This window comes from Lycium barbarum, chromosome 3 (assembly GCF_019175385.1).
Source record: "Lycium barbarum isolate Lr01 chromosome 3, ASM1917538v2, whole genome shotgun sequence".
Lineage (NCBI taxonomy): Eukaryota > Viridiplantae > Streptophyta > Magnoliopsida > Solanales > Solanaceae > Lycium > Lycium barbarum.
This window is the reverse complement of record NC_083339.1, coordinates 100,383,724-100,405,494: the sequence shown is the minus strand read 5'-3', so window position 1 is coordinate 100,405,494 and position 21,771 is coordinate 100,383,724. Positions and strand designations below refer to the sequence as shown.

The 21,771-nt window shown below is 39.6% G+C and overlaps 1 long non-coding RNA gene across 1 annotated transcript; it reads left to right on the top strand.

Moving 5' to 3' along the window:
- The first annotated feature begins 3,570 nt into the window (after positions 1 to 3,570).
- LOC132631657 (uncharacterized) lies at positions 3,571 to 21,681 on the top strand. Its single transcript, XR_009578954.1, has 2 exons — positions 3,571 to 3,984; positions 20,902 to 21,681. It is a non-coding gene; the product is annotated as an uncharacterized LOC132631657 (long non-coding RNA).
- The last annotated feature ends 90 nt before the right edge of the window (positions 21,682 to 21,771 follow it).

The following is a 21,771-nucleotide window of genomic DNA, read 5'->3' as shown; positions in this document are numbered from 1 at the left end:
ACAATGAACATTAAAAACATAAATATCCTTCAACTAGTCATTTTTCTCACAAGTTGACATAATCTTCAATTCAACCCAACTTTCAACTAAGATCAATAATTTCACATTCAACAACAATCATGATCATCACCATATAGTTCTAGAAACATTTCATATCGTTTTCCTCAAGATATACACTCGATATACATAATATACAACTTTCCGCCAAAGTCATAACTTATGCAAAACATCAAATCTTTGGCATACAACTTCATAACAAGTTTCCAACTTCCAAATTCATCAATGATCATCACTATTAGCAACCAAACAACTTCATTTCCTTAATGTCGGAAAATCATACTAAAACGACATAAGTTTCTACATTCCAATTCAATACAAACTTATATCATTCTAACTTCATTTACATTACAAACATCACAACAACACTTTAACACACTAAACAACTCAATTCCTTTCTATCCCAAACCATATACACCCTACGGCCATATGTCTATTTTTTCCAATATCAACTAAATTCATCCAACTTTCAATTCCCATATGCATTTCATCACAATCACAACTAGAATATAACATAAATTCAACACATTGTGGCTATACAATTGTGCATACCCACGGCTACACACCTACAACACACACCCACTTTGCAAACTTCTATTTTTCCATACAATCAACACATTTCTATATACTACAACACAATCAAAACTTCATAACACAATAAAAAGGTAGAAATTCTTACCTTTTCTTCAAGTCTTCTTCACTTGGAGATGTGATCACTTTGGTGATTCTAATGCTCCCCACTCCAATCCAACTATACCAAGTTACAAAGGAACCTTAACTTAGTAGGAAAACCACAAAAGAAAAATTTTAGGAGCAAGATTTTTGGTGGTGAATTTTTGCACCTCAAACCCGAAATGGTCTTCTTTTTTTTGCTCTTGTTTTGCTCTTCTTTCTCTTCTAAGTCTCTTGAACCTTCTAAGGGATATTGATCCCTTTATAATTAATTAGCACATGGAAATACTCATTAAAGCCATGGGTTGGGCCTCACTTGGCCGGCCACCCCTTAAACATTGGGCCTAAATATTTTTTTTTTTTGGGCCAACTCGGTTGGTCCCGAGTTGGGCCTAGCCCACTGACCTTTCGACCTTAAAACGTTCATAACTCCTTGTACCGACGTCACCTGGGAACCCACGAACTATGGATGGAAAGCTAATTCAATTATCTACAACTTCTATTTCAAGGTATTTTCGAAATTCCAAACTTATAATACAGTTTTTGCCCCCCCAAAGTCAGGTCACCCGAAAACGTTTTCTTAAAAATATTCGTTTGGAGGGTTTCCACTTTGATTTGGTCCAAGGGTACTTCATGAGTTGTGTTTAACTTTACATATGTGATTCATATGACTTTTCAGATGTTCCAATAAAAATCTCGGTGTGTGGGCCCCACCCCAGCAGATACTCCGAGGTTCAAAAATACGGGATATAACAACTTTCTTCTGCAATTTTCTGTATTTTGTGAATGTTGGGTTGAGGGTTCGCCTACCGAGATGAGAAAGGTAGGTGCCCGCATGACTTAGCAAAATTGGGTTGTGATAGTGTTACAAATTTTCCTTCCTGAGATCATTCATCCTCGAATGATGAATAATGACTCTCATAGTCGTACTTAACCTGCCTAGCATAATCTTTCGCGAGTCTACCTCCCTCATCTCTAGCCGTGAATATTAACACAGATGTTATGCGTAGAACTTAGGATTGAAATCGTATGCACGAATAACATGGACACTGAAATCAGTTGTCTCAAGTATCAAGTCTTGAATATGGTTTATTGTAAACAGAGTCATACTCATATGCTTTTTTTTTTCTTTCTGACAAAATCAATTGAATTTTTTACCGAAGTAAGCCATTATTTAAGCCAATTCACCAAAAAAAAAATTCAAATTTACAGAATTAAAATCAACATATTCCTCAGTAACGTATTAGGCATTATTTTAGTCAAAAAATCCAACGGGCAAAAATTCTAGTGGTTAACAGCAGTAAATTATAATTCTTTACTATGAGTAACGTTTTATGGTTAATACGTAATCGACAGTAACGACTTTAATGAATCCCAGGCAATCCTTGTACGAAGTCTGAAATTGATTGATCCTTATGTCGTAACATAAAACGTATCTGAGAGTAACATTTCTACATAAACCAGGTACGAGCAATCGAATCTTGCAGAGAATCCTAAAAATTGGGAATACTTCTAATTGATTTGCCTATAAAATGTTACCGACAATTACGTTTAACTGTAAAATGTGACACATTGCAACGACACACTTCAAAAGTCTCTTCCTCATACTTTTTGAACTGACCACGGATCATTATAAAATATAATGTATGAAATGAATGCTCAACCCATTCGAACAATTTTCAACAAAGCTTCTACTTTCATGGCCTATTGTCGGAACAACATTTATAAAAAATCAACAGGTATGAGTTAATTAAGTCAAATATATCGCGATATGTTAAAATCATAATAAGTGTCTTATTTTAGCGTGTAGGAGTAAAGATAGCCAATTTTGAACATAATATGATGCTTGCTTTATACTGGGGTGGGAAAATAATTACTAAAATGAATGGATCAAGTATACTGAAGGTGCCAGAATGGAATAATTATTGAAATGAATGGATTAAATATACTGAAGGTGCCAGAATGATAGTTAGCCTGTCTATTTCAATGAACTATGCTGAATTGGTTGGATTATTACATGAGAAAATGGGGACAACTAGTGAAAATATTCAAATCGATATTTCTGGAATATACCCATTCTCATTTCAAGGTAACAATACAAGGTTCATTGAGTTTAGTAGTGAGAATGACCAGTCTTTGCTACAACTTTTTGTCATACCTCAAAAATTTGAGGATAAGATTGATATAAATATTTTGGAGATTTATTTAAAGACAAAACCAACAAATCAAAATAATGTATTTCAAATGAGTGGTCAGCATGGTTATCACATCAATTTGTTGGCTCAAAATTATGGATTTGTTGTAGACACGTGATTTTTTACCTTCTCCGGGGTGTTTCACCGTCTTAATTAGTATCTAATTTTTCTTTATAGTCTAATCTTGAGATTTTAACTTTTATTTCATTTTTAGTAGGTTTGTTTGTGAAAATGAAAAAACAGACAAAAAAATATTCACTAATTTTTAAAATACACGTTTTGTGTCTCAAAGAAAGAAAAATTACAAAAATAGGTTTCTTTTATTCAAGTATTTTTAGTTAATTACTTTTGAGTTTTAATCAGTATAATTATCTAGGTTTTTCTTATTTTTGGTTTAAAATTAGTAGATTAATATATTTATCCGTTTAACGAAAACAAAATAATAGGAAAACAAATAGTGTATTGCCACTTGGCAAAATTCCATCTTATCCATACCAAAAAAACGCATTCCATTTGGAAAGAGAATATTCCATTCTCCTTCCCAAGATATTTTTATTCAAAAGGACATTTTGGAAAAAGTTAGCTAAAAGTGGCACACTATAAATAGAAACCTAGACCTAATTTATTGGGACCTAGACTCAATACCTAGAGACTAAAAAGACAAATCAACCTAATACCACTACAAAACCTAGCAGCCGTAGAGGAGAAAAGAGGGAGATTTGAGTCTTCTTTTTCATTTTTCCTGGTTTTTGATTAAAAAAAAACATGAACCCCACTGTTTTCAACCACGAAAATACCCCAAAACCTCCATCTCCACCTGCAAATCGCCCTTAAACAACCAACACTTGCGTAAAACATAGCACCTTAACTCCAATACGATTTTGGGTCCTGTATCTCATTCTTGGGTTGGGTTTGAAGAGGTCAAGGTCACTGGTCGGAGTCCGGCTCGTGGTTCCGGCATTTTTGGTTCTAGTCGAGGTTCACAACAATTTGTTTTGAAGTCTATTAGAAGGATGTTGAAGTAGATACAAATTACAATTGAATATATTGGTATTTTAAGGTCCATCTTTCCCTTTAACTACTCTTTAATCAATGATTAACCATTTTTGAAATGCTTGTGATAATTGATATCATGTTCTTGGATGAGTGATTATGATAATTTTGCTCTTGAATTCCTTTAACGGCTATGACGTTAATAAGAATGGACCAAACAGATTTGAACTACTTATTAATGGGTTGTAACATTTGGGATTAGATTGATAAAATTAAAGAGTTTTTTGTTAATGGGTAAAAGCATTGATTAGGGGTTGTTTGGTCACGTGAAATGGAAAACACCAAATGCCACATGATTCAAGAATTGGGTAGTTGGCTCATGGTCGTAAACAAATGTTGAAGAAGTTTATTTCTTAGTATTAATTTCATCCGTATTTTTAATCGTATTTCTTGTTTTGGGTCAATAAATGTTTCATTATGAAAAGGGGAATGTTTTAGTAGTGAATTTAGACATTGTAGTTGTTTTATTGTTAGAAAATTAGGAATTCAATGTTGATAAACAAAGTGCTTAAGTCAAAGGTTATGTTTAAGAAAGATTGTGGTGCTGGAAATAAGATGATTAGGGCTCCAATTGATTTTAAAACAATAAATGGGTTTATACCATGTTCACTGAAAGTTTTGCTTAAATTATTGAATGTCAAATGTATTGTTGGTTTTTATATTGAATTGATATGAGAGGAAGATGTTTCTCTGTTGCTTATTTTAATAAGGGATGAACACATGCATATTGCAGTGACTATACTTGATTTCATATATTAACTTGTAGGTAAGAGAAGTTTAATTACATAAGCAAATTGTTATTTAGTTTACCTAATCTAATATGTTTGTTTGGGTTTAATGTGAATAACATATCGTCTTAATCGGTGGAATTCATTCTGTTCTTGCTTTGCTGGTTCAATGTCGAGCAATTGGACCGAGTATCAATTCGGCCTAAGCCAAATTTAAGTCCTAATTAATTAATAAATGTGAGTTGAATAAATGTGAGTTGAGCGAGATGGGGTGCGAATTATTTCAAACCGTGTTGTCTAGTATAAAGAAAAGAGCGAAAAAACCAATTGTGAGGGAGCGAGATGGGTTGCGAACACGTTTCAAAGCCTATTGTCAAAAGAGTGAAAGCTTAACCAAAAAATAATAATAGTCTCGGATTTAAGAGACAAATAAATGCTTTTAACTATAGACAAGCTTTAGGCACGTTTTAAAATGTTCGTCTCGATCAAGCATGCGGTTACGCATCTTATTTTGAGACACTAAAAAAACTCAAGGATGCGGTCACTGTAACGACCCTTCCGGTCGTTATGGGAGATGTAGGATCACCCCACAAAATAGAACCTTTCCAAGGGTAGAACGAGCCAGTAGAAACTCAATCGTGTGAGCTTATGAGCTGAAATTTTACTAGTTTGTGGTTGTTGCTTGATTTTCTTGAGACCATCGGGGGGTGAAGTAGAAAATTAGAACTCCGTTAGGAATTCCAAGGCCACAGGTGGATTCGTAGGACGTCTTTATGTATATGTGCATGTTTGTTTTGTGTTTTTGAGGCCCTGGATGAAATGTTGAGTGATAGGGGGAAAAACTGGACAAAAGTCGAGCAGACTGCCCAAAAAGGGCAGCTGTGGCGGGCAGTTTACCGCTATGGCGGTACCTCTATAGCGGTGGATAGACCGCCATTGTCACGACCCAGCTCCGGGGACCGCGACTGGTGCCCTATTTGGGCACCCCAAACAAACTCACATGCTAACTCGTCATATTCTAATTTAACTCAGATCTCGTGTCAATTATTTTAAACAGATTTGAAGTCAAATATTATCTTAAGTGGTCGCGCGTGCAAAGATATCATATCAAGCCAAAAGAGGCGGCGGAATACACATCGTCGAACATATGCATATATACAAACATATGGGCCACCATGGTCGCCATAACAGGTAGGACCGCATTAAGACACAAATCATAAACAGAACAAACACACGTAGGACCCTCGACCCACATATATGACTACAGGCCTCTACAAACCAAAACGGAAACATATGGCGGGACAGGGCCCCGCCGTACCCCAAATAGTCCAAATATATACAGAAACAGATACATGACAAACGATATGTACCAAGATGTAGGCTCCGGATCAAGAGGAGCGCTCTGTAATAGCAGAAAGTATGGCCTACACTGGCGGGTCACGAACCTCAGCACCTGCGGGCATGAAACGCAGCCCCCGAAGAAAGGGGGTCAGTACGAAAGATGTACTGAGTATGTAAAGCATAGAGTACAGAAATCCAAACCATAACTGTAGTAAAGGTACAGAAAGAGAATACCGAATCAGTATATCAAACCGGTACGGAAATCATATGTACATAATGCAAATAAAAGAAATCATGCATAAGGCTCAGGAACGTGGTCGCCACTCCGACGCTGGCGCCACAACACAGCATACTCCGGGAAGTTTCAAATCTCCGTACAACCCCGAACATAACATATCATCACACATATCACATCATCAAAGCATATCATAAGACATATCACAGCATAACTCCATAAACGGTACCCGGCCCTATGGCGAGGTCTCGGGAATCGTAACACATCATACTGCCGAATATGTCATAATGCGCACGATCACAAAACCGGCCCGGGAACCGGCGAACGATATCATAGTAATAGGCACGAGCAGAGTAGTGCGGAAAATCACATGCATATACACAATTAACTTCCAAGACTCGACTAATTAATACATATACATATATATATATATATATATATATATATATATATATATATATATATATATATATGTCACGACCCAACCCCGTAGGCCGTGACTAGTGCCCGATCTGGGCACTCAAACGCATTCTAGTATATGGCGGAAGCCGACAAGGCTTTATTCTAAATTTAGATAATTTCCAGAAAAGTTTCGGCAGAGTTTCCTTTGTTTTACGGACTATCCCAAATACCCTGCACGCAGAAAATACCAACAAAGGCCTCACAGGGCCAACAAAGCAACATCTAAATATATGCGGACCGGTCGCCGCGGCGAAGGGGATCGCCCAAACACAACACATACACGTATCTGTACAGAAAGATCCCAACCCACAAACATGTCCACAGACCTCCAACAGACCGACAGAATCACAAGACGGGACAGGGCCCCGTCATACCCAGAACAATGTACATATCCAGATAGTAGTGACAGGCTGTACCAAAAGTGGGCTCTGAAGAAGAGAGCGCCCCAAAATAGCAGAATGAGGTCCTAAGCGGATGGATCAGCAAACCTGTCGTTGGTACCTGCGCGGCATGAAAACGCAGCCCCCGAAGAAAGGGGGTCAGTACGAAATATGTACTGAATATGTAAAGCCTGAGTTGCAGAAACAAAATCATAACTGGTGCAGAACATACAGAAAGTAAAAGGAAAATCCAAAGTATCAGATACATATTTCCAAAACATGCAGAGTGTGTACAGAACATATGTCATATCAAATCCGGCCCCTGCCAAGGGACTCGGCAGACAGAACGTGGCCACCCTCCCGACGCTGGTGCCACAACACAGAAGAATCAGAATAGGGGCATAACTCCGTAACATAATATGTCATATCAGATGGCCATAGTAAATCATATCAGAACAAACGTACATGGCACAACATACTCCACAAACCCATGTACGCATATACCTTCCCCCTCACATCGAGGCACGGCGAACAATGCAGGGGATTACGCTTGACAACATATCCTGGCCCGGGCTCAGTGTGAGAAACATTGGGGCATCCACGAATAGAGTAGTGAGAAACTAAATGCAGTCAAAATATCATAAATATTTTCAGAGACTCGATGAGGCATATTAATGACAAACAAATCCAATGAAGTCAGACGGAGTCATAATACATGGGGTTCGGATGTCATGAAGAATTACAGAAGTATAATCTTTCTGAAATCGTTCCGGGTGCCAAAACAATTTATAAGACTTAATGGAATATTTAAAACAGTTTTTGTTTAGTAATTAAAAGAGTAGTTAGGACATTTCTTTCAAAAACTGCTCGAAAACAAGCCTTAAGTACAATAAGGGTAAAACCGGGAATAGTGGGCCCACCTCGGGACAAGCAAGGCGGTGGGCTCAAATTACGCATTTGTTTTTATGCTTATGAGGTCACCTAGAAAGACTCTAGGACATTCCGTAGTTTCCTAGACCATTTGGGGAAAATATGCATAATTCTCCAAAAAGGACTCTTAAGGTGTTCAATTCCATTGAATGAAAATGCGACAATTTCAATCGCGGATTCCGATGAACAGAATAATTCCCGAGGCGTAAATCCAAGCCTAGTACATCTAGGACATGCCAAGAGAAGAATCGGGATAGCTTTACATACCTTTTGAGCTTTTTATACCTTTCCAAACTCAGTTCCCGTTTCGTCAGAAATCTGCAAATGGTCACATTACCAATTGTAAATTATGGATTCTACGAATTCACTTAAGCTCACATTTGTCTACCGAAATTTCGGCAGCACTTCCCCTATACATATAGCACCCCCGAGAATTCAACTCGGCTCACAATCATCAACAACAACCCAAACAACAACATCAACATCAACAACAAACACTAGAAACACAATATGGCACAACTAGTTCTACTTGCCGACATAATGCCATAACCTTTACTTTAACCTTAACTTTCAAACTAATATCAATGATTTCACATTCATTAACAATCTAGATCACCACAACATAGTTTAAAAGCATTTCATATGGTTTTCCTTAAATTATACACACGATATACATAATATACAAACTTTCCGCCAAAGTCATAATTTATCCAAAACTCCTAATCTTTGGCATACGTATTCATATCATGTTTCCTTCTTCCAAGTTCATCAATACTTGTCATAATTAGCAACCTAATAACTTCATTTTCATAATGTCGTAAAATCGTACTAAAACGACATAAGCTTCAATATTCCATTTCGATACAAATTATATCATTCTAACTTCATTTACGATACAAACATCACAACAACACTCTAACACATTAAACAAACTTAATCAATTCCATTCCATAGCCAACATACCACACGGCCAAGAACCCTCTTTGCCAACTTCAACTAAATCATTCAACTTTCAATCCCAATATGCATTTCATCACAATCACAACTAGAATATAACATGGATTCAATACATTATAGGTATACAATACACCCATACCCACGGCTACATGTACATACCACACACCCACCTTGCAAACTTCCATTTTTCCATACAATGAACACATTTCTATATACTACAACACAAACAAAACTCAACAACACAATAAAAAGGTAGGAATTCTTACCTTTTCTTCAAGTCTTCTTCACTTGAATAAGTGATCAAATTGAGGCACCAAGTGTTCTTTCTTCCAAAGCAACTACACCAAGTTATAGAGGGTACTCAACTTAGTAGAAATTCACCAAGAGAAAAATTTTAGGAGCAATATTTTTGGAATTGATTTTTGCTTAGCTAGGGCCGAATGGTTCTTGGTCTTGTGCTCTTACTTTGCTTGTTTTCTTGAGTCTTCTAATGGATAGGGATGACTATATATAATATAGTCTCTTAAGTCAATTAAACACATGGCAATTTAATTTCTAACCATGGGTTTGGGCCACTATGTGGCCGGCCACCCCTTAGAATTGGGCCCAAATTTTTCTTCAATCTTTCTTGGCCCAATGGATTATAATTCCCGTTTTGTAATTCCCGAAACTAATTTTCGAAATCCCAAATTTGCCATTAGCGTTCCTCGACACTTCCATATTAATATTCTTTCATAACAACTCAAGGGTTACATAAATTTAATTATGACCTTATTTCATACAAGTCCAAATTATTTCCAATTTTCCAAAGGTGTGAAAACACGGGCAGAAAGCTTAAAGTAAGCATCGAGTCCGTCGGAATTAGTATACAAAAGATATGAGCCTTTAATTTATAAAACTTTCGAAAAATACCTTATAAGCCATTTTCTGAAAATTTAGCATCATTCACATTAAGGAGCTTTCACATAACTTATGGAGTAATTCAACGGAGCCTTAGATTCATAGATAAAAGTCCTCTTTTTATATCATACCAAAAATAGCTCAAGTAAGACAAACGAAGGAAGTCTCGGGACTAGTGGGCCCACCTCGGGTCAAGTCGAGGTGGCGGACATAAATTACAAACATTAGACTCTATCGAGTCATCCACGAAGGTTTCAAAACGATTCTATCACGTCTGCACAAGTTATGGATGTTTGAACAGTTTTCCAACAAGACATAAGGTTTATAGTTCAATTATATTGAATGAATAGTACCCAAACTCAGACTCGAATTTCTATGAGCAGAATAACCTCCGAGGCTCAAATCTCAACCTAGTATATCTAGGACATGCTAAAAGAAAGAAAGAGATAGCTTTACATACCTTACTTGCGTCTTACGCTCGCCCAAACTCAATCCCCGTTTCGTTCAAAATCTACAATTGGTCATAGTTGCCAAATATGAGTTCAAGCTTTTAGAATTTAAATCTTAAATTCATATCGTCTACCGAAATTTCGGCAGCATTTCCCCTATAAATTCAACGTCCCCGAGAATTATCTCGGCCCAAAATATCAACAACAACAACCCAACAATACCAACAACGTCAACAATCATCACAAAATACATTAGAACATAAATAGTCTTCTTTTCTACATAGTTCAATAACTTCCATCCCAACTTCACACTATCGAACTAATATCAACATTTTCCATATCCATTAACTAATTCCAGATTATTCAAACATATTTCAATAGCATTCCAAACAATATTCATGGATTCAAGTATTCCCGCCAATTCCATATTCCATCCGAAACTTCTACAAATGCGACAAAACTACTAAATCACATTGTCTTCTTCCAAATTCAATAACAATAACAATAATTCACATTCTAGAATCTTACTTTCGTAATTACATATAAACTATATAAAAATCACATAAATTCCCATAACGTCTTATAACCAATTTCAATGCCAACTCAACGCGTTAAACCTTTATTTCCGTCATAAATGTCGCAACGACACAATTAGCAAACCAAATAAAAATCTAATTCATCTCCCCTTCACCCCCACACCACACAGCCTTACACACACCACACGGCCATGCACACACTCATACCAACTTCATGATTTTTATGCGATTCTAATCATTTTAACATACATACATATTCCATAGCATAAGAGAATAAAATTCATACATTTTTCTTTAATTTCCAACTTGCCGCAAACGTAGTCCTCCCACTAAACTAATTGTACCACGTCGAAGAGCGTCTTAAACTTAACAAGAATTCAAGGAGGAAGAGATTTTTTTGGATCAAGATCAAAGGGCTAGGAATTTTTTTTTTCTTTTTCTTAGTTTCGGCCAAGGGTCTCTTTGTGAGCTCTCAATGGGTTTATTTTTTGTTTCTTGAATCTTCTATTAGAAGATGACTAAGGGTCCCTTTTTAAGTATATTTAGCACATGATTATAATAACATGGGCTTGGGCCTATTTTACCCTTCCATGGCCGGCCACTCTCTTAGATTTGGGCCTCAATTTTTCTTCATTTTTTTGAGCCCAATTCATTGAGGATCTTATTTTATAATTTACGGAACCAATTTCCAAAATTTCAATTTTGCCCTTGGCCTTATTCCGCACTTTCGCTTCGATAATTTTCATGAATATCACACATATGTTAAATAAAATAAAAACATAGCCTTATTTCCTACAAGACAAGGTTATTCCAAATTTTTTAAATGCGCAAAAACACGGGATATAACATTCTCCCCCCCTTTAGAACATTCGTCCCCGAATGTTAAATTAGCCTCATAGGTCTTATAAGCATGGCGGGGGAGTTTCTCTTTATGAATAGCACACATAGATCATTTGTCAATCAATATAATAGATTTAGAGTTTCAAATTCCCTGTAAGTGCAGGGAACAAGTGAGGGTACTTCTTTTTCATCTCATCCTCCGCCTCCCAGGTCATTTCTTCCCGGTTGTTGTTCTGCCACAGGACTTTAACAGAAGGCACATCTTTGGTGCGCAGTCTCCTCACTTGACGATCCAGAACAGCTACAGGTTGCTCTTCATAAGACAAGTCCTCCATTACCTGAATATCATTTACTGGAAATATTCTGTCAGGATCACCAATACATTTTTGGAGCATGGATACATGGAATACTGGGTGCACTGCTTCCAATTCGGATGGCAAGTCTAGCTCATAAGCGACATTCCCAATCTTCCGGACAATCTGGTAAGGCCCAATATATCGCGGACTGAGCTTTCCCTTTCTGCCGAATCTCATCACGCCCTTCATGGGCGACACTTTCAGAAATACCCAGTCGCCAATCTGGAATTCTAACGGTCGACGTCGTTTATCGGCATATGACTTCTGTCGACTCTGGGCAGCCAATAACCATTCTCGAATAAGTTTCACCTTATCAACTGCTTCCTGAATCACATCTTGCCCAATTAATTTAGTTTCGCCCACATCGAACCAACCAATCGGAGACCTGCATTTTCTACCATATAGGGCTTCGTACGGTGCCATCTGGATGCTGGAATGGTAGCTATTATTATAAGCAAATTCAATAAGCGGCAAATGATCGTCCCAGCTACCTCTGAAATCAATAGTACAGGCCCACAACATATCTTCCAATGTCTGAATAGTGCGCTCGGCCTGTCCGTCGGACTGAGGATGAAATGTTGTACTAAGACTCACCTGAGTCCCCAATCCTTCCTGGAATGATCTCTAGAAATTCGTTGTGAACTGGGCACCTCTGTCAGTGATAATAGATACAGGGACCCCGTGAAGTCTTACTGTCTCTTTAAGATACAATCTGGCATAGTCCTTAGCCGAATAAGTAGTCCTGACCGGAAGGAAATGGGCTGATTTCGTCAATCTGTCAACAATAACCCAAATAGAATCATACCTGCATGGAGTGCGCGGCAAACCCACAATGAAATCCATGTTAATCATTTCCCATTTCCAAGCTGGAATTTCCATTTCCTGTAATAACCCACCGGGCTTCTGATGCTCGATCTTGACCTGCTGACAATTTGGGCACTGGCCAACGAACTCTGCGACATCTCTTTTCATACCGTCCCACCAGTATAAACATTTGAGATCATGGTACATTTTAGTGGAACCAGGATGAACAGAATACCGAGCATTATGTGCTTCACCCATAATTTGCCGCCGTAGCCCTGCAACGTCTGGTACGCATAATCGGCCTCTATATAATAATAACCCGTCAGGCGAAATTTCGAATGGAGTCTTTTCTTTATTGAGGGCCACATTCCTGTACTGTGCCAAAACAGGATCTTCGAACTGACGCTGCTTTACCTCTTCTATAATGGATGACTCAGCAACCTTTCGAACAAAAACCCCAGCATCTCCAGAATCTGTCAAACGAACTCCAAGGCTGGCTAACTGATGAATTTCACGAACCAACTCTTTCTTATCAGGCTGCACATCAGTCAAACTGCCCATGGACTTGCGGCTCAGTGCATCAGCTACCACATTAGCTTTCCCAGGATGATACAAAATGCCGACGTCGTAATCCTTCAATAATTCAAGCCATCTTCTCTACCACAAATTCAATTCTTTTTGTTTAAAAATATACTGGAGGCTCTTATGGTCCGTATAAATATCAACGTGGACCCCATATAAATAATGCCGCCATATCTTCAAAGCATGAATCACCGCGGCCAATTCCAGATCATGAGTGGGATAATTTCTTTCATGCGGTCTGAGCTGCCGGGAAGCATAGGCTATGACTCGACCGTGCTGCATTAACACACAACCTATCCCAATACCAGAGGCATCACAATAAACGACGTACCCGTCTGACCCTTCTGGAAGAGCCAAAACTGGAGCTGTAATTAATTGTTCCTTCAACATCAGAAAGCTGCGCTCACAGGCATCAGTCCACTGAAATTTTGCTGCTTTCTGAGTGAGCTTCGTTAATGGTGCCGCAATAGAAGCAAAATTTTCCACGAATATTCTATAATACCCGGCCAAACCTAGAAAACTGCGTGCCTCTGTCGGTGTGGTAGGCCTAGGCCAATTCTGTACAGCTTCAATCTTCTGTGTATCGACCCGAATGCCATCTGCTCCGACAATATGCCCCAAGAAAGCCACAGAGGTTAACCAGAATTCACATTTGGAAAATTTAGCATATAATTTCTGTTGCCGCAGTGTGCCAAGTACTGTCCTCAAATGATCTGAATGCTCCTCTGCTGATCGTGAATAAACCAAGATATCATCAATAAACACAATCATGAACATATCAAGAAACGGTTGGAATACCCGATTCATCAAATCCATGAATACCGCTGGAGCATTAGTCAGCCCAAAAGACATCACTCTGAATTCATAATCCCCGTACCGGGTCCTGAAAGCAGTCTTCGGAATATCAGCCTCTCGTACCTGGTGGTAGCCTGAACGCAAATCTATCTTCGAGAAATATTTGGCACCCTGCAACTGATCAAGTAAATCATCAATCCGGGGGAGGGGATATTTATTCTTTATAGTCTCACCTTATTCAGCTGTCGATAATCAATACACATTCGCAGTGACCCATCTTTCTTTCTAACAAATAATACCGGCGCTCCCCAGGGCGATGTACTGGGTCTGATGAAGCCTTTATCCAATAGATCTTTCAGCTGCTCCTTTAATTCCTTCAATTCTGCAGGTGCCATTCTGTACGGAGGAATAGATATGGGCTGCGTATCTGCCAACAAATCTATAGTGAAGTCTATCTCCCGCTCAGGCGGGAGGCCTAGAAGCTCATCTGGGAATACATCTGAGAATTCATTAACAACCGGAACTGACTGAAGAGTAGGTGTCTCGGCCTTAGTATCGTGCACCCGGACCAAATGATAGATATAACCTTTCTGAATCATTTTCTTAGCCTTGAGGTATGAAATAAACTTACCCCTCGGCGACGCTGTACTCCCTGACCACTCTATGACTGGTTCCCCTGGAAACTGGAAGCGAAGTACCTTTTTCTGGCAGTCAACATTAGCATAACAGGAAGCTAACCAGTCCATGCCCATAATAACATCAAATTCCAGCATATCTAACTCTACCAAATCAGCTTTAGTGCAACGATCATATACAATCACAGAACAATCTTTATATACCTGCCTCGCTACAATATAATCCCCAACCGGTGTAGCTACTTCGAATGGCTCTATAGGTTCGGGTATTATTCCAATTTTTCCAGCAACAAGCAGGGAGATATACGACAAAGTAGAACCAGGATCAATCAATGCATATACAGATCGGGAGAAAACCAGTAATGTACCTGTAACAACATTTGGCGAAGCCTCCTGATCCTGGCGGCTATCCAATGCATATATGCGGTTCGAAGGACCGCTAGAATCTAAAACACCGCCACGGCCTTGACCGCGGCCCGCCGGTGCCGGCAAACCCCGCCCTGCAGCACGCATAGCTGAGGGAGTAGAAGATGAACCAGCGGCTGATCCTGTCGGCTGAACTGTACTACCAGAACCACTCGCCATCGGACAATCTCGCATAACATGGCCCTGATGGCCACAGGAAAAACAAGCTCCTGTGGCTTGGTAGCACTCCCCTGGGTGCGATCTCCCACAATAAGAACAACGGAGCCTGGGTGGTCTGGACTGGCTGGAACCCCTGGTCATCTGCGAACCTGATGCTCTGGAACTCTGACCGGCCCCAGATGGTCCTGCACTGTCAAATCGTCTACCGGCAGACTGTGTACCCCGGCCTGACGGAGGAGGATATCTGCCTAACTGCTGTGACTGAGGCTGCCCGCCTCGAAAATCTCCAGAATATCCCGCGGATCTGGCCCTCTTGGGCGGCCTCCTGTCACGATCTCTGCCCGACCGGTCCTCTCTGTGCCGGTCCTCCATACCCAGCGCGTAGGCCTGTAACCGGGCGATGTCCATATCAGTCTGCGATGCCATCGTCATGCAGCTGTCAACTAAGTAACGGTCCATCCCTATCACGTACCGGTGCATCCGGTCAGCCATATCAGCCACTATAGCAGGTGCATATCGAGCCAAAGAATCAAACTCCAAATTATACTCACGAACACTCCGACCCCTCTGCCGCAACTACAAAAACCTATCAACCCTCGCCCTCCGCAACTCCGGGGGCAAAAAGTGGCGGAGAAAAGCGGCCACAAACTCGTCCCATGTAGCTGGGGGAGCACCCTCACCTCTGGACAGCTGCCATGACTCATACCAATTAGCTGCAACATCTCGTAATCTGTGCGAGGCTAACTTAACGGACTCGGTCTCTGAAGCCCTGACCAGTCCCAATGAGCGCCTCATCCCCCGAATGAAGTCGTGGGGGTCCTTCTCGGGCTTAGACCCGAAAAACCCTGGGGGACTAAATGTTAGAAAAATACGAACCCTCAGGCTATCACGCCTATCATCATCATCATCACCTCTCAGCCCACGTCTGCGAGCCTGTCCCGCCACCAAAGTCGTCAACAACTGTACGGCCTCCCTCAAAATCCTATCCTCCGCCCCTGGCTGAGGAGCTGGAGGCTCGGGCGCTGGAGCGTCTGGAGCTAATGATGGACCTGCTCCCGGCTCCGCCGGTGGTGGTGTAGCTGAACCCTCTGACTGCGGCACAACCTCGGGCAAATCCTGAGCACAAGCCCGTGTAACTCTCGGCATCTGACTAGTCTCTCCCATCACCGCCTTGCCCTTCTGGGCAGCCGTTGCCTTCTTCGGAGGCATCACTGAAAAACACAACAACTGATCAGAAAAGAGTCATCCTAACGGCACAGCTCTATCGCACGATCTAAAGATTCAAAGAAAGGTAACACCCTAAATGTCCTGTAGCCTCCTGTTTATAGATGTGGTGCACAACACACCGATAAACAAGACTCTACAAGACACGACCTGTAGACATTCCGAGGACAAACCGCTCTGATACCACTTTTGTCACGACCCAGCTCCGGGGGCCGCGACTGGTGCCCTATTTGGGCACCCCAAACAAACTCACATGCTAACTCGTCATATTCTAATTTAACTCAGATCTCGTGTCAATTATTTTAAACAGATTTGAAGTCAAATATTATCTTAAGCGGTCGCGCGTGCAAAGATATCATATCAAGCCAAAAGAGGCGGCGGAATACACATCGCCGAACATATGCATATATACAAACATATGGGCCACCATGGTCGCCATAACAGGTAGGATCGCATTAAGACACAAATCATAAACAGAACAAACACACGTAGGACCCTCGACCCACATATATGACTACATGCCTGTACAAACCAAAACGGAAACATATGGCGGGACAGGGCCCCGCCGTACCCCAAATAGTCCAAATATATACAGAAACAGATACATGACAAACGATATGTACCAAGATGTAGGCTCCGGATCAAGAGGAGCGCTCTGTAATAGCAGAAAGTATGGCCTACACTGGCGGGTCACGAACCTCAGCACCTGCGAGCATGAAACGCAGCCCCCGAAGAAAGGGGGTCAGTACGAAAGATGTACTGAGTATGTAAAGCATAGAGTACAGAAATCCAAACCATAACTGTAGTAAAGGTACAGAAAGAGAATACCGAATCAGTATATCAAACCGGTACGGATATCATATGTACATAATGCAAATAAAAGAAATCATGCATAAGGCTCAGGAACGTTGTCGCCACTCCGACGCTGGCGCCATAACACAGCATACTCCGGGAAGTTTCAAATCTCCGTACAACCCCGAACATAACATATCATCACACATATCACATCATCAAAGCATATCATAAGCCATATCACAGCATAACTCCATAAACGGTACCCGGCCCTATGGCCAGGTCTCGGGAACCGTAACACATCATGCTGCCGAATATGTCATAATGCGCACGATCACAAAATTGGCCCGGGAACCGGCGAACGATATCATAGTAATAGGCACGAGCAGAGTAGTGCGGAAAATCATATGCATATACACAATTAACTTCCAAGACTCGACTAATAAATAAATATACATATATATATATATATGTATATATATAGATCAGAAAGCTTAAAGTAAGCATCGAGTCCGTCGGAATTAGTATACAAAAGATATGACCCTTTAATTTATAAAACTTTCGAAAAATACCTTATAAGCCGTTTTCTGAAAATTTAGCATCATTCACATTAAGGAGCTTTCACATAACTTATGGAGTAATTCAACGGAGCCTTAGATTCATAGATAAAGGTCCTCTTTTTATATCATACCAAAATTAGCTCAAGTAAGACAAACGAAGGAAGTCTCGGGACTAGTGGACCCACCTCGGGTCAAGTCGAGGTGGCGAACATAAATTACAAACATTAGACTCTATCGAGTCATCCACGAAGGTTTCAAAACGATTCTATCACGTCTGCACAAGTTATGGATGTTTGAACAGTTTTCCAACAAGACATAAGGTTTATAGTTCAATTATATTGAATGAATAGTACCCAAACTCAGACTCGAATTTCTATGAGCAGAATAACCTCCGAGGCTCAAATCTCAACCTAGTATATCTAGGACATGCCAAAAGAAAGAAAGGGATAGCTTTACATACCTTACTTGCGTCTTACGCTCGCCCAAACTCAATCCCCGTTTCGTTCAAAAGCTACAATTGGTCATAGTTGCCAAATATGAGTTCAAGCTTTTAGAATTTAAATCTTAAATTCATATCGTCTACTGAAATTTCGGCAGCATTTCCCCTATAAATTCAACGTCCCCGAGAATTATCTCGGCCCAAAATATCAACAACAACAACCCAACAATACCAACAACGTCAACAATCATCACAAAATACATTAGAACATAAATAGTCTTCTTTTCTACATAGTTCAATAACTTCCATCCCAACTTCACACTATCGAACTAATATCAACATTTTCCATATCCATTAACTAATTCCAGATTTTTCAAACATATTTCAATAGCAATCCAAACAATATTCATGGATTCAAGTATTCCCGCCAATTCCATATTCCATCCGAAACTTCTACAAATGCGACAAAACTACTAAATCGCATTGTCTTCTTCCAAATTCAATAACAATAACAATAATTCACATTCTAGAATCTTACTTTCGTAATTACATATAAACTATATAAACATCACATAAATTCCCATAATGTCTTATAACCAATTTCAATGCCAACTCAACGCGTTAAACCTTTATTTCCGTCATAAATGTCGCAACGACACAATTAGCAAATCAAATAAAAATCTAATTCATCTCCCCTTCACCCCCACACCACACGGCCTTACACACACCACACGGCCATGCACACACTCATACCAACTTCATGATTTTTATGCGATTCTAATCATTTTAACATACATACATATTCCATAGCATAAGAGAATAAAATTCTTACCTTTTTCTTTAATTTCCAACTTGTCGCAAACGTAGTCCTCCCACTAAACTAATTGTACCACGTCGAAGAGCGTCTTAAACTTAACAAGAATTCAAGGAGGAAGAGATTTTTTTGGATCAAGATCAAAGGGCTAGGAATTTTTTTTTCTTTTTCTTAGCTTCGACCGAGGGTCTCTTTGTGAGCTCTCAATGGTTTTATTTTTTGTTTCTTGAATCTTCTATTTGAAGATGACTAAGGGTCCCTTTTTAAGTATATTTTGCACATGATTATAATAACATGGGCTTGGGCCTATTTTACCCTTCCATGGCTGGCCACTCTCTTAGATTTGGGCCTCAATTTTTCTTCATTTTTTTGAGCCCAATTCATTGAGGATCTTATTTTATAATTTACGGAATCAATTTCCACAATTCCAATTTTTCCCTTGGCCTTATTCCGCACTTTCGCTTCGATAATTTTCATGAATATCACACATATGTTAAATAAAATAAAAACATAGCCTTATTTCCTACAAGACAAGGTTATTTCAAAATTTTCAAATGTGCAAAAACACGGGATATAACAGTCATAGCGGTGAAGCCGATCCTATTGGTCCGCTATAACGGTCACTTGACCACTATGGCGGGAGCGATGAAATGACCATTGTAGCGGTCGATAAAAAATAGTTACCCGAGTTTTAAACACTTAGTCTCCCATTCTTTATTCATAAAACCCCAACACAGTTGCCAACAAGCACCTAGGGTCAAAATTCCAAGCTAGGGCAAGAAACTCTTGAGAGATAAGTTTCATCTATTCCTTTCGATCATTTTGTTCCCCTTCATGATTGCCATCCCCTTTGTGGGTCTTTAATGGTGAAATTGAAATAGAAATTCTAGAAATTAATAAACCTTCTAACCTTGATGGGTTATGGTTATTATCACTTAGTATCATCTAAAATCTTGGGTTAGTTTCTCTTAATCATGAATTGAACATTTAGAGCCATAAACTAAGTGAATTGAGACATAGGGTTCTATAAAAATGGTGTCTTGACCATGAAAACTGCTTGTAGTAGGAAATGTTGATAAAATATTGTTATAATTTTATGATTAATGATTACTAAGTCCCTATATAGGTTTCTTAACATCTATAAAATCATCCACCCCTTGGAATGGGGTAAAGGGAGGGGTATTCTTGAATTGGTACTTGTGATTTGAGTAATTGTGACTCATTGAGCCCTCTATTTCTAGACTTTGAGCATTCTGAGGCTGTAAGGAAAGGAAAAGTTGTAGCGGAGTGACTTGCGTTGTTCCAGCTCTACATTGAGGTAGGTTATGGTCTACTTGAGTTAGACTTTGGTTAGTTGATTGTATGTTTTGTGAATTCTTTAGGAGAAAGGATGTCTAGTTTTCATGCATGATATTGTGTGGCTAAACTCCTATGTGAATGTGATTGAGTGATTGTGTAGGCTTCGTGCCACTATTCCTGCGTGTTAACTCTACAGTGGATGTATTGTGATGAGTAGCTAATATGATCTTCTCGACGATAATGTGACATGAAATGATGATTTGAGTATTGATAATAAGCAGGTAAGAAACGTTGTTCTGTAAAGAGGTATGGAAAGGCACACATGTGACCTAGATTATGGGCTCGAGGTCCGAGGTTAGTTCCGAAAATAAGAGGTACGTTGATATGTCCCGCGTCCGAGGTTCATTCTGGAGCGGAGGTTTATGCTCAGGTCCGAGGAGTGAATCAAGAACGAGTGGTACATGGAAACCATGGGTCCCCTGCAGGTCATGACTACTGAGCAATGACATCAGTTAGCATGTGTGTACAGTGAGCGTGGTTATTGTGGTAACTTAATTCTGTTGTGGCTTCTGTGGATTATGACCCTTGATATCTTGGTGATTTGATTGTGATTATCCTTGGTTGACTTGTGTGGTTTATTGATATTCATGTCTGTTGGCTGACTTGCTTATTCTATTGATTTTATGAAATGTGCATGATACTAATCTTAGTCGGCCTATGATATCTACCGGTACGTAGTGTTTGTACTGATACTACCTTGCTGCATTCTTTTGAGTGCATATTGTGATACAGAGACTGCTACCCGCCCTCACATTTAGCGTGGAGGACGTTTGCTGACAGATTTAGGGTGAGCTTTTTCCCATGCTAGGCCGCCCGAAGATCTTCTTCTTATGATTTGTTTTCTTATTCTGGACATTATGGATATTTATTAGTCAGATTTCATTCCTTAGACATGTTTTAGATTAGAGTCTTGTACGATGACTTTTGGATTTTGGGGATTTTGTAATAGTTAGCACTTCTGCACTTATTTTAGTATTTTATGGCATGACTTATTTTGCTTATTTGATGCTTGAATGAGTAATAACTGATTAACTTGGTTAATATAAAATCGGACTAGGTTAAATAGATGACTTGTGTCTTGGTTCGCCCAT